Raw genomic sequence first — 10,492 nt, 5'->3', positions numbered from 1 at the left:
GGGGAGCGTGACAGATCTGTCAAGCAGATGGTCCCTAAGGCCTGGTCACCATGCAGCGAGGCAGATGGAGGAACCTGAGACTTGAACGTGGATGCTATAGTCAAGGGTTGTCCTTGTCACTGCCTTTATGCCATCCAGTTGTTTATCATCTATAAGTGGGGTTCATGTAGTAAACAAAAGCAAGACGAAATAATCCTGAGACCAACCAGTCATTTGTATTTTGACTCTGTATGCTGTAAAGTCTTCCCTGCCTAAATCATCACTACCCTGGTTCTGTATGGCTTCGAGTTTAACTTTTGCTATCTGCCAATCCCTGCACACTGGCTTCCCTTATACTCTCTACCCCCTCTTTGAAAACAAAACAAAACAAAATCCTAGCCCTGGGATCTTTATTTTGTGAGAAATACATTTTTTTTTTTTTGAGTTGAGGTATCAAGTTATCTTCTGGTAGTCAAACATTTCTCAACCGAGAGCTCACGTGTATAGGAAAACCCTATATTGTCCATCCTTTCCAAATTAATTTATAAAATAAGCACAATTCTTATCAAAATTGTACTTTTTTTATTTAGGTCAAATGATTCCAGTGCTCTTCTAGAAGAGTTAACAGAAATACACTTAAGTTGTTTTTGAACAAGAATAAGGGAGGTTTATACTACTAGTTTATATCTAAATCATTATTATTTATTATTATAAATATTATTATTATGAATTATTATTTATTATATTATCAAATTTAATAAGTAAACTGCATGATAATGGCATGGGAATACAAACAAAGATCAGTGAAAGACTATCTGTGACTTTATTTTAGACTTGAGTATCTTTGGATTTTGATGTGTAATAGAATTTGACTGACTCCTTGGAAAGTTGGAAATAGGAAATTTATAATCAAATTAAGTGCATCTAAATGTTGTCGGTACTTTATTATCGGAGTCTTTTATTCATTGCTACAGCACCTTCATGTTGGGTTTAACCTTGGGGCAGAATCTCTGATGATGTGTGATGAAGAATGTAACTGGACACAACTTGGGATGGAACAGGGAATTTTCAGCTCCAGGAGAGGGGCCTTCCTGTTGGTTTGATCAATGTGCTGTTGATCTATTTCAGAGCCTTTTGGAAGCACACTTTTAAAATTCCTCCAGGAAGGATACCAAAAGAGCAGCGCCCCCTGTTGGGGAAAGCAGGCTTGAGCAGGCAGAATCAGAGGTCTCCTAATGGTGGCGGTCCCTCCTCCAGGAGATGGCCCCCTTCGCCATGGACAGGCCCACCGCACTGAGAGAGCTAGCCTGAGCATCCTGCCAGCTGCCAATGGCCCCAACACGATGGGCGGGATCTCCCCCCAGTCCTGGAATTCCTTATGGGATGATTTTTCTGTAACCACTCCTGGCCTCTCAGTCATTCCACCCATGGGAAGGGGGGAATAATTGATCTGATTAGTACTTTTGGAAAGAACAAACTTGCTAGACTCAGCACTCTGCTTTTTAACTACTGAGTGCTAATTACCTATGGGAGCCAAAGTTTTCCTCCAAACCACCTGTCTGTAAGTCTTTTTTTTTTAATTGCTGGTGCATTATAATTAGTGGAAATCATTGTAACGTATTTGTACGTGCGCATAATATAACAACACGATTTGGTCAGTTTCATTCCCCAGTCTTATCAGGGATGGCGACCCCTGGATAGAGGAATAGCCTTTGACTTGAATAGCGACATTTAATTTTGGAGTTTGGCTAGCAGGACCCATTTGGTTCTCTGACAAAACTGCACCCTCTAACACACCCATTAACAATAATAAAGGTAACATTCTGACCCCCAGATTCCCTACTGAGTCTGATGCCTCCATTTATTTAGAACCCAAGTAGGCAAGAGGGAACTGCACTCTTATCAGATCTCTTCAGGTGCTCCAACAATAGTGTTTTAATAAAGGTGGCTTCTTGGCCTCTCCAATTAGATACTCACCGTGTTCCCTGGAACATTGGTTTCTTTGATGCCAATAGGTGCTGTTTGTAAAAAAAAAGGATTACATGGTTAAATGCATGATTCTAGGTAAAGAAAGATAAAATAGCATCTTTCCTGCAGGACTTCTTGAAGCCTTTCAATGGAAATATGTTCTATGAATCTTAATGTGGAAATATATTTTGCAACATTTCCTGAATATATGTTTGTCTGAAAAGATTTTCTTTCTAGAATTCCAAAATATTAGCATTCCATGGAACATATTTAGGGAGATACTGAATAATTTCATAAATAATGTTGCATTAATTGGCAACTTGCAGAGAAAATAATAAAAGAGAAATAGCTAATTTTTTTACTAATGCATTATGCAAAGCTAAATTACAAATGAATTTTAGAAAGACCAAAACTATATTTGTGAATATAAAATAAAAGGCCAAAAATTTCCCAAACGTTATAACCAAGATAGAACCAAAACAGAATAATACGTTTAACTTATCTAATACTAAAATTTTACATAAATTACAATAAAGACAAAATGTCCCATAAAAGGAAGAAAAGCAAGTAATAGACTAGGAAAAAAAAGATATATTTTGGAAGATATGTGACAATGATTTACTGTATTGAGCCACTCTCACAAATGAATAATAAGAAAATAAAGACGAACACCCAGGAGTAAAATGAGAGAAGGATATGATTTGACCTCCCAGCCCCCAGCATAAGACTCGTAATTATGAGACCATAGATGATTTCACTGGCAGAAAACTGCAAACAAAAACAAGGTTTTTATTTTGTAAGCTATACTATTATTTTTTTTACTCTAGTAAAAAGAGAGTATTTTCTTACACTATTGATTATGGGAATGTAAATTGGTAGATATAACTTTTCGGAGGGACCAACTTAACAGTATGCTCAGAAGTCTTTAAAATGTACATAATTTTTGACTCAGCATTTCTACCTCCAGAAATTCATTCTAAGGAAATGATTACTGATGCTTGAAAAGATTTATGTTTAAGCATAGCCACTTTATCACTACTTAGAATAACAAAAATGGGAACATCCATCATGTCCTCTAATAAATATGATAAATTCACGAGCTGGAATACTATGTAGTCATTAAAAATCATGTTGTATAAGAATATTTAATGATCTGAGAGATAATAATATAGTAAGTGGAAAAGCATGTTATAAGACCAGAAATAATATATAATCACATTTTTTTTGTAAAATATATACAGTAAAAAAACTATGCACTAAAATATAATAAGTGGTAGATGGGATCATATGCAATCCTTTTCTCTTTGGGCTTTATAATATTTTTCATTTTTGCTGAGGTTGAAGTCTATTGCTTTTTGAAATCAAGGAAAACTTAAAAAATAAATTACAAAAGGATTATATGTGTAAGAGTTATATCTTAAAGATTAAACTGTGTGCATACTTTATTAAATATCATAATAAATGAAACATTCACCTACTTAAATTTTAAATGACCTGGATCATGATTTTACTGCATTGTTATAGAGGCCAAAATAATATAAATCAGTGTCATTTGAAGTGCAAATTCTTTCAACAATTACCCATGGATTTGGAGTGTCTAAATAAATGTCACATATGGACCATGAAAGATATCCCTCTTCAGATTACAAGCATACAAAAGCATAAGTCAAATCGTTTTCTAATGTGACCAGACTTTGCAAATTCAAACTTCTCAAGCAATCCATGAAGCCCAAATTTTACAGTCGATTCAAATTTTACAACGATCAGCACCCCAAGCTGCATCTAAACTACCCGTATTATCTGCACATCTCCACGATCATTGGATCTGATTACTCAGAATCTAGGGATAAAGAGTTAGTGGAAAGAAAAACAAAATTGTCCCACTTGGATATCTCAGATAATAAAACATAGAGGGCAAGACTCTTCAGTCTTCAGATAGCCCAAAAAAGATTGTCTCTGATTCAAAGTGGAAACACTCTGTTTATCTGGTCAGATTCCTATTCTATTATGCTCCGTGAAGCCGTGTCATTTAAAGCTGTTTCTTTCTACCTGTGTTTCTTTTAAAGCACATCTGCAGAATTAAATTCCATGCACTGACAGAGATGCTTTCCAAAGCTCAGAATCAATTCTTCAATCATTCCACTTTCTTAGCTGTGATTAAAAACATGTGTCCCCTAATTAAGCTAATGAGAAATTGTTAATTGGCACAAAGCCCCCCTCTGTGCACACTTGTTAATGTCACCTTCACTTTGACAGGAGAAAGGATCAAAATCAAGGGCAGAGAGTTTTTAAGTGACTTCACTATTGAACTTAAGGACAGGAGCTTCATTTGGGAAAGGGGGGGATGTCTGTTGAGGACCTGTGGGGAGGAATCAGGAGTGTCATTTCTGCTCATTTCATAGGGTAGCAGAGGGAAGAGAGACAATCAGGCAAGAGTTGATACGCTGAAATTTTTTGTCTTCTTCACAGAAATAATGGTATGCGATGCTCTTATTTGCTTACTGTGTAATGATGAATCCAGAGAAGGCACTGAAAAACAGGCATGCTTTCCTCTCAGGAGCCCTTCCTGTTGCCCCATATGGTATCTTCTTGGTCTTTCATTTTATCACCTTATCCTGCACCCAAGCGCTCCATGTGGAAGGGATGTGTATGCTTTGCCAGAGGATGTACATATATATATTTTTTTAATTCTAAGATTTTTAACATGTGATTTAGAGAAATATTGTTTTGTTTTTTAATTTTTTTATTAGTTACACATGACAGTACAATGATCTTGACATATCACACATTTGAATCCAATGGGGTATAATTTCTCTTTTTTCTGAGTGTACAGGTTGCAGAATCACATATTGACATAAGATTACTTTCTCTATTTTGCTGCAATTTCTGTTTGGGGAAAACCAGAACTCCTTACTTCCTTGGCTTGTTGCTAGTTTTCCTGGAGTCTCTCTGCAAACAAAAATGATTCATCCCCAAAGTTCTGGAACCATGTGCCGATGAGAGCATATGTCCTGCAAGAAGGTTGGACCTGAGTTTCTGAAAGATCAGAGATTGAACCTTAAGCAACCTTGCAGGCCACGGCTGAGGACTGAGAGTACTTGAACTTGGACTTGTGTAGACCAGATGGTCCTAGGAGACAGAACACAATGATTTACCTTAGTCCGAACGTAAGACCTAGGTTGACTCCTTCAGAAAGAGACAAGCCTGAAGACAAAGGTAAATGAAATTATCAAGAAAACTCTGAAAAGATAGCAGAATACAATAGTCACTAGTATGGCAGTATGTAAAAAACGTGGATGTGTAACCGATGTGATTCTGCAATCTGTATACGGGGTAAAAATGGGAGTTCATAACCCACTTGAATCAAATGTATGAAATATGATATGCCAAGAGCTTTGTAATGTTTTGAACAACCAATTAAAAAAAAAGAAAACTCTGAAAATATTCAAGAGAAGTAAATGCATGTGCGGGTCTAAATGCACGGGCAAGATGGTAACTGTGCTGGTGTGTTTGCTCCAGTTCCATGCACACATAGATTGGGGCATTTGCTTTCCTGCAGTCCTCTCCTGGTTGGCCCCATGAGCACCAGTCTTATAGCTCTAACTACACAGTAGCCTTCCTGCTCTCCCTCTCTAGCGCTAGGACCCCTTGTCAAGGTCTTTAGCTCAGTAGGCAACTGGGAAGATGGCTTTCCTGCCACTTTTGGTCAGGATGGAACCTCTCCACTCCATTTGCTACCGTCCCTGTTTAGCTGGGACAGCTGCTTGTCCTCCCCTGCCCTGCAAGCCTTTTCCCCTGTGCATCTTTCTGTTGTCAGTAAATTTTTAAAAACCTCTGCTGGGGCGAGGGGAAATTTCCCAGCTACCAAACAAACGCAAACAAACTGGAATAAAGACTAAATAGGTCATGTTTAGGGATTCATTTGAAGTAATCCCATTCTATTACTCTGCTGCTTACCAGAGGGACAAGGAAGAGATGAGCAGATGTATGTAAAAGCATTTGTAAACTCTAAAACGCTCGGTGAATAGGCTGAAATTTGCTCCTGGTATCGGAATAATCATTTTTAAGCCAAAGAGGATAAGCAATGATTTGTCTACTTGAAAATTTCTATTAGTTCAAGTACCTGAATGCATTCATTCCAACTCTTGTCCACTACAAACAAACAGGGCTAATGGCCACGGATTTGGTGTCCATGAGCAGGTCTGTCCCGGCAAAGAGGCAGGATTGACCAGGAGAAAGAAACAAATTGCTAATGATTCAAGCATAAAACAGGTGTTTTTTATTTACCTTAAAAAACAAAGAGAAAGGGTACAGTACGGGGTAGTGATACGAACCTGCAATCCCAGCAGCTTGGTAGGTTAAGGTAAGAGAATTGCAAGTTTGAGGTCAGATTTAGTGAGACCCTGTCTTATAAAAAAAAAAAAGAGCTGGGAATGTCAATCAGTGGTAAAGCACCCCTGGGTTCAGTCCCTAGTATCAAAGAACAAAAGAATGCTAAGATTGGTAAGTTTTGGCTTAGATTTACAGAGACTTACATTTGTTTAGTTTTGAATGTAGTGAAAACTCTATTTCTCCCATTGAATCTGTTCCACACTCAATAAAGAGTTGCCTCTTATTATCTGAATATATTTAGTTGCTTTAATAGGTTTTGTACTCTCATCCTCTGAGAGACAGAAGGCCTCTGAAACCTAGCCTCCAAATTTCTGCTTTCACTCACCCATTAAAACCTGCTGGCTCCTTGTCTTGGGTTTTTTAGCCAACTGTTACCACCAGACCACTTGTATATGGAACTCCTCTCTGCTAACTATATCTTCCTGCGCATGTTGTGTTTGAGGTCACTCAGTTTTAAGCTCTGCATGTAAAAGTCAGTGCTATAACACTCCTGTGCCTTCTGTGAACTTCTGGATCCACATCCTGGATCAGAGACTGAGGTCTTGTGTTGACATGGAAGGAGAGTTTAGACAATTCCACACTTTGATTTCAACTTATGAGAGTAGCAGGTAGAGAAGATCCAATATATCATCCTAAATCCAGGGCAGGTCCAGGGTGAAGACTTGCTCACTGCATCAACTTTGCTAAAGCTGTGATAACAGTCACAGGGTCCAAGTGCAAAAATGTGGATGTCATTTGTTCTAGTCAGGCAGCATGAGTGTTGAAGGAAAGCAGACAAGGCCACCAATAGATAGTCCTTGACTCCTTAATCCCCCTACAGAAGCCACTAGAAATCCACGCCACCAAATCCTTTCTGAGGAGCTTCATGAATACCCTCCAGCAACAAATTCTGTCCCCATTAATCTTAGTAGGTTGACTCTGAAGATTTCTGTGGTGACAAGAACAGAGCATAAAGGTAACAGCAGAGAAGGCAGAGTGGCAATTCTTGGGTCTTTATGGCTGGCAGCCTTTTGCTCTACTCTGGTGCTCTTCAGCTAAGGGAATGTTTCTCCCTTAACACCAAGACATGCTCGCTCACTAAGCACAAGTGATTAGAGACCAGTTTCCCAAGGTTAAGTCCAGCAGTTGGTTGGCATTTCTGCATGTGATCTCCAAATCACTCCTTCAGGACCACCACACAACCATATCCCAGGAGGAGCTCATCCTGTGGCTCAAAGGCATCCTGCCCCCAGTTCTGAAGCAGTCTTTACCCCCGCTTGTTTTAAAGAATGTTGACCCCCAAATGGTCATAACACACAGACTTTCAACAAATTACCTTTGAGCACCTATTTTGTACTAGGCTCTGTTCTCATCCCTGAGAATATAACAGTGAACAAAACAAGCAGAACCCCTGCCCTCCTGGAAAGTCCAGGTTGGTGGCAGAAGAATGAGTAGAATATACAGTATATTGGATATAGTGAGTATTATGGGGGAAGATAAATAGGGAAGATGGGTGGAGAATGCTAGCAGGGTTATGGGAGAATCAAAGAAAGGAAATCAAGGAGTGCTGAGAAGGTAATGTTAGAGTAGACTGGTAGAAAATGAAGTCTCTGGAGAGTGTTCTGGGTATAGGGATGTGTGTGCCTCAAAAGTGGCTGCAGTCCTGTCATTCCCAAGAAGCCAAAGTGGCTGAATCCCGGGAAATGAGCTGATACATGCAGGGCTTGAGTGTGTGAAGCAAAAGACCTTGCCTGCCCTTAGGAGACCAGGCGGGGTCTACCATAGTAATATCAGTGAGAGATGCGGGCAGTTTGGACCACAGATAAGATGCTATCAGAAGAATACTAAATATGGATTGATTTTGAACAAAGTAGAGTCCAAAGGATTTGCTGCTGCCTTTGATGTGTCAGAGGGAGAAGGAACATCTCCTTTGCTAATCCTCCCAAGAGATCTGAGGGTGTCCCGATAGCCTGCAGGTTCATAATAGATCCTGGGCTTACACACGAGGCTCCTTCTCACCTCTTCAGCCCTGGCCCTATGCCAGATGGGACTCTAGTGACCCCAGGCAAATCACGGGGATTAGATGATAAGTCACTGGATATAAACAATTTAAATGAGGAGTCAGGGAGAACTAGCTTCCTTCCAAAGCTTAAAGACATACACTTTCTTTTGCAGGTGTTAGCCAGGTGTTAGAAGGGATCCCCTGCCCAGATTCCAAAGGTGTCTGAGTGTCAGGAGCCCTGGGGTGTGACCATTTATAGCTCTTCAGTCCCCTACTCACTCCTTTCTTCTGAATATCCCAGGAATCCTAAGTTAACTATACATTTATTCATTCATTTAGTTCATATTATATTTATTTAGTTAGTTAATGGTACCGGGATTGAACCCAGGGGTGCTTTACCACAACTACGCCCCCAACCCTTTTTTTTTTAAATTTTTATTTTTTATTTTGACACAGGGTATCCATCAGTTGCTGAGGCTGGCCTCAAACTTATCTTTTTGCTTCAGCCTCCCGAGTCAATGGAATTATAGACATGTGCCACGGCACCTGGCTACTTATTTGTTTTACTAATTTTTTTGTTTGTTTGTTTTTTCTGAAAGTAGGAGAGTTTATGATCTTCCGTGTACTGGGCAGAAAGTACTTAGGCTTATTAAAATACTCATAAAAGAAGCTAAGTTAATAAACGAGAGAGTTGGGAAAGACCAGGGAACCACAGGCAGGGAGCAGCACACATTTGAAGCATTCTGAACAGCTTCGTTTGCCCCACGCCCCTCCGTGATCACCCATCACTATAGTATTTCTGCTCGCATCAGCAACTTTCCAGATCATCTTTCTTTCTCCCAGGTAGTTTTGAAACCTAATTTCAACCTATTTGGATGAGATGCTAGCACTCAACTGCAGCCGGGCCTCCACAGCAATCTGGCGCTCTGTCCCGGCCAGTTCCACTGTGTTCTGCTAAATGATAGATAACTGAGCAGTGTTCACAGGGAGCAGGAAACAGGTGTTTCCCAGAGCTGCACAGTAGCTCCCGCATAAATTCTATGCTAAAGGAGAGTCAGTTTCAACAGACCCACCTCAGGAGAAGCAGGAGAATTGCCTTTGTGTGCCCAGACAAAAGGAAACACTTCTTGGCAGATATTCCAGGCCTAGAAATTGGCTTCTCATCTCTTCTATTGTAATGTGAGAAGATGTGCATCTCCTTGCCCTGAAGATAGCACAGTTGTAAGCAAGGTCCTCCTCAGATGCTCAGCCTCATAATGTTCACTTGAGGGGCGGGAGCAGCTTCTCTTTTTCTCTCCCCCCCCCCAATCCCACTTTCTGGTATTCAATGAGATGGAATGTGTCAGGCCTTTGAAAAGATAACCACCACCACACTTGACTATAATGCATCCCCACAATTGAATGGGGACAGGCAGGGCAGAAGCAGCTAAGAGATGGCCCTTTTTCTCTGCCAAGCAAAGACTTCACAAAGCATTTGGAAGGGGGAGGGGGCAGAGGAGACGGATCATATTTCTGAAGTGTTTGAGCAGCTGTAAGCTTATGCATATGAATAGAGACTCTGGGTACAAAGCCACCAGCCCTAAGCAAAGGCCATTTGACTACACCAAAGGGAAGATGCACACTGGGGGTGGGGAAGGGAATGGGAAAATAATAAAGACTGTATTAAAATGGTGAATAATGGAATTCAGAGGTTATCGCCAGAGTTGAAATGGAATATGAGATTCTTACTTTCATTCTGTCTTAAGCCATGGTGCACTGCTGATGTGGTTTATTAAACAGCTGTCGAAATCCAAGCCCCAGAGGCAGATGCGGTCAATGGGGTGTGAAGAAAAAATTCCAGTAGAGACAGGCACAGCAACTGGTTTCACTGAAGGCTCCCCAACTGCAAGTCCCTTCCCATCTTCACACTTCCTGTCGGAGGGAAATAGAAAAGGAATGGGAAAGCGAGCAAAAGAAGAAGATTAGTGAATCACAGAGGGAAAATAGTCTTCTAAGTAATTCTAGTTCTTTTCTTTCCACAATGCTAGTTTAAAAGTATCTGATAAGCAATTAAGGTAGTCCACAGTGAGCTCCAGTAATAGACACACACATACACATACACACACATGCATGCACACACTATGAAGTACATAAAGATAATCATGGTAGAAGACAGAGAGAATAGAAAGTGTG

Source organism: Ictidomys tridecemlineatus, chromosome 10 (genome assembly GCF_052094955.1).
Source record: "Ictidomys tridecemlineatus isolate mIctTri1 chromosome 10, mIctTri1.hap1, whole genome shotgun sequence".
Taxonomy (NCBI): domain Eukaryota; kingdom Metazoa; phylum Chordata; class Mammalia; order Rodentia; family Sciuridae; genus Ictidomys; species Ictidomys tridecemlineatus.
This window is presented reverse-complemented; position numbering follows the sequence as displayed.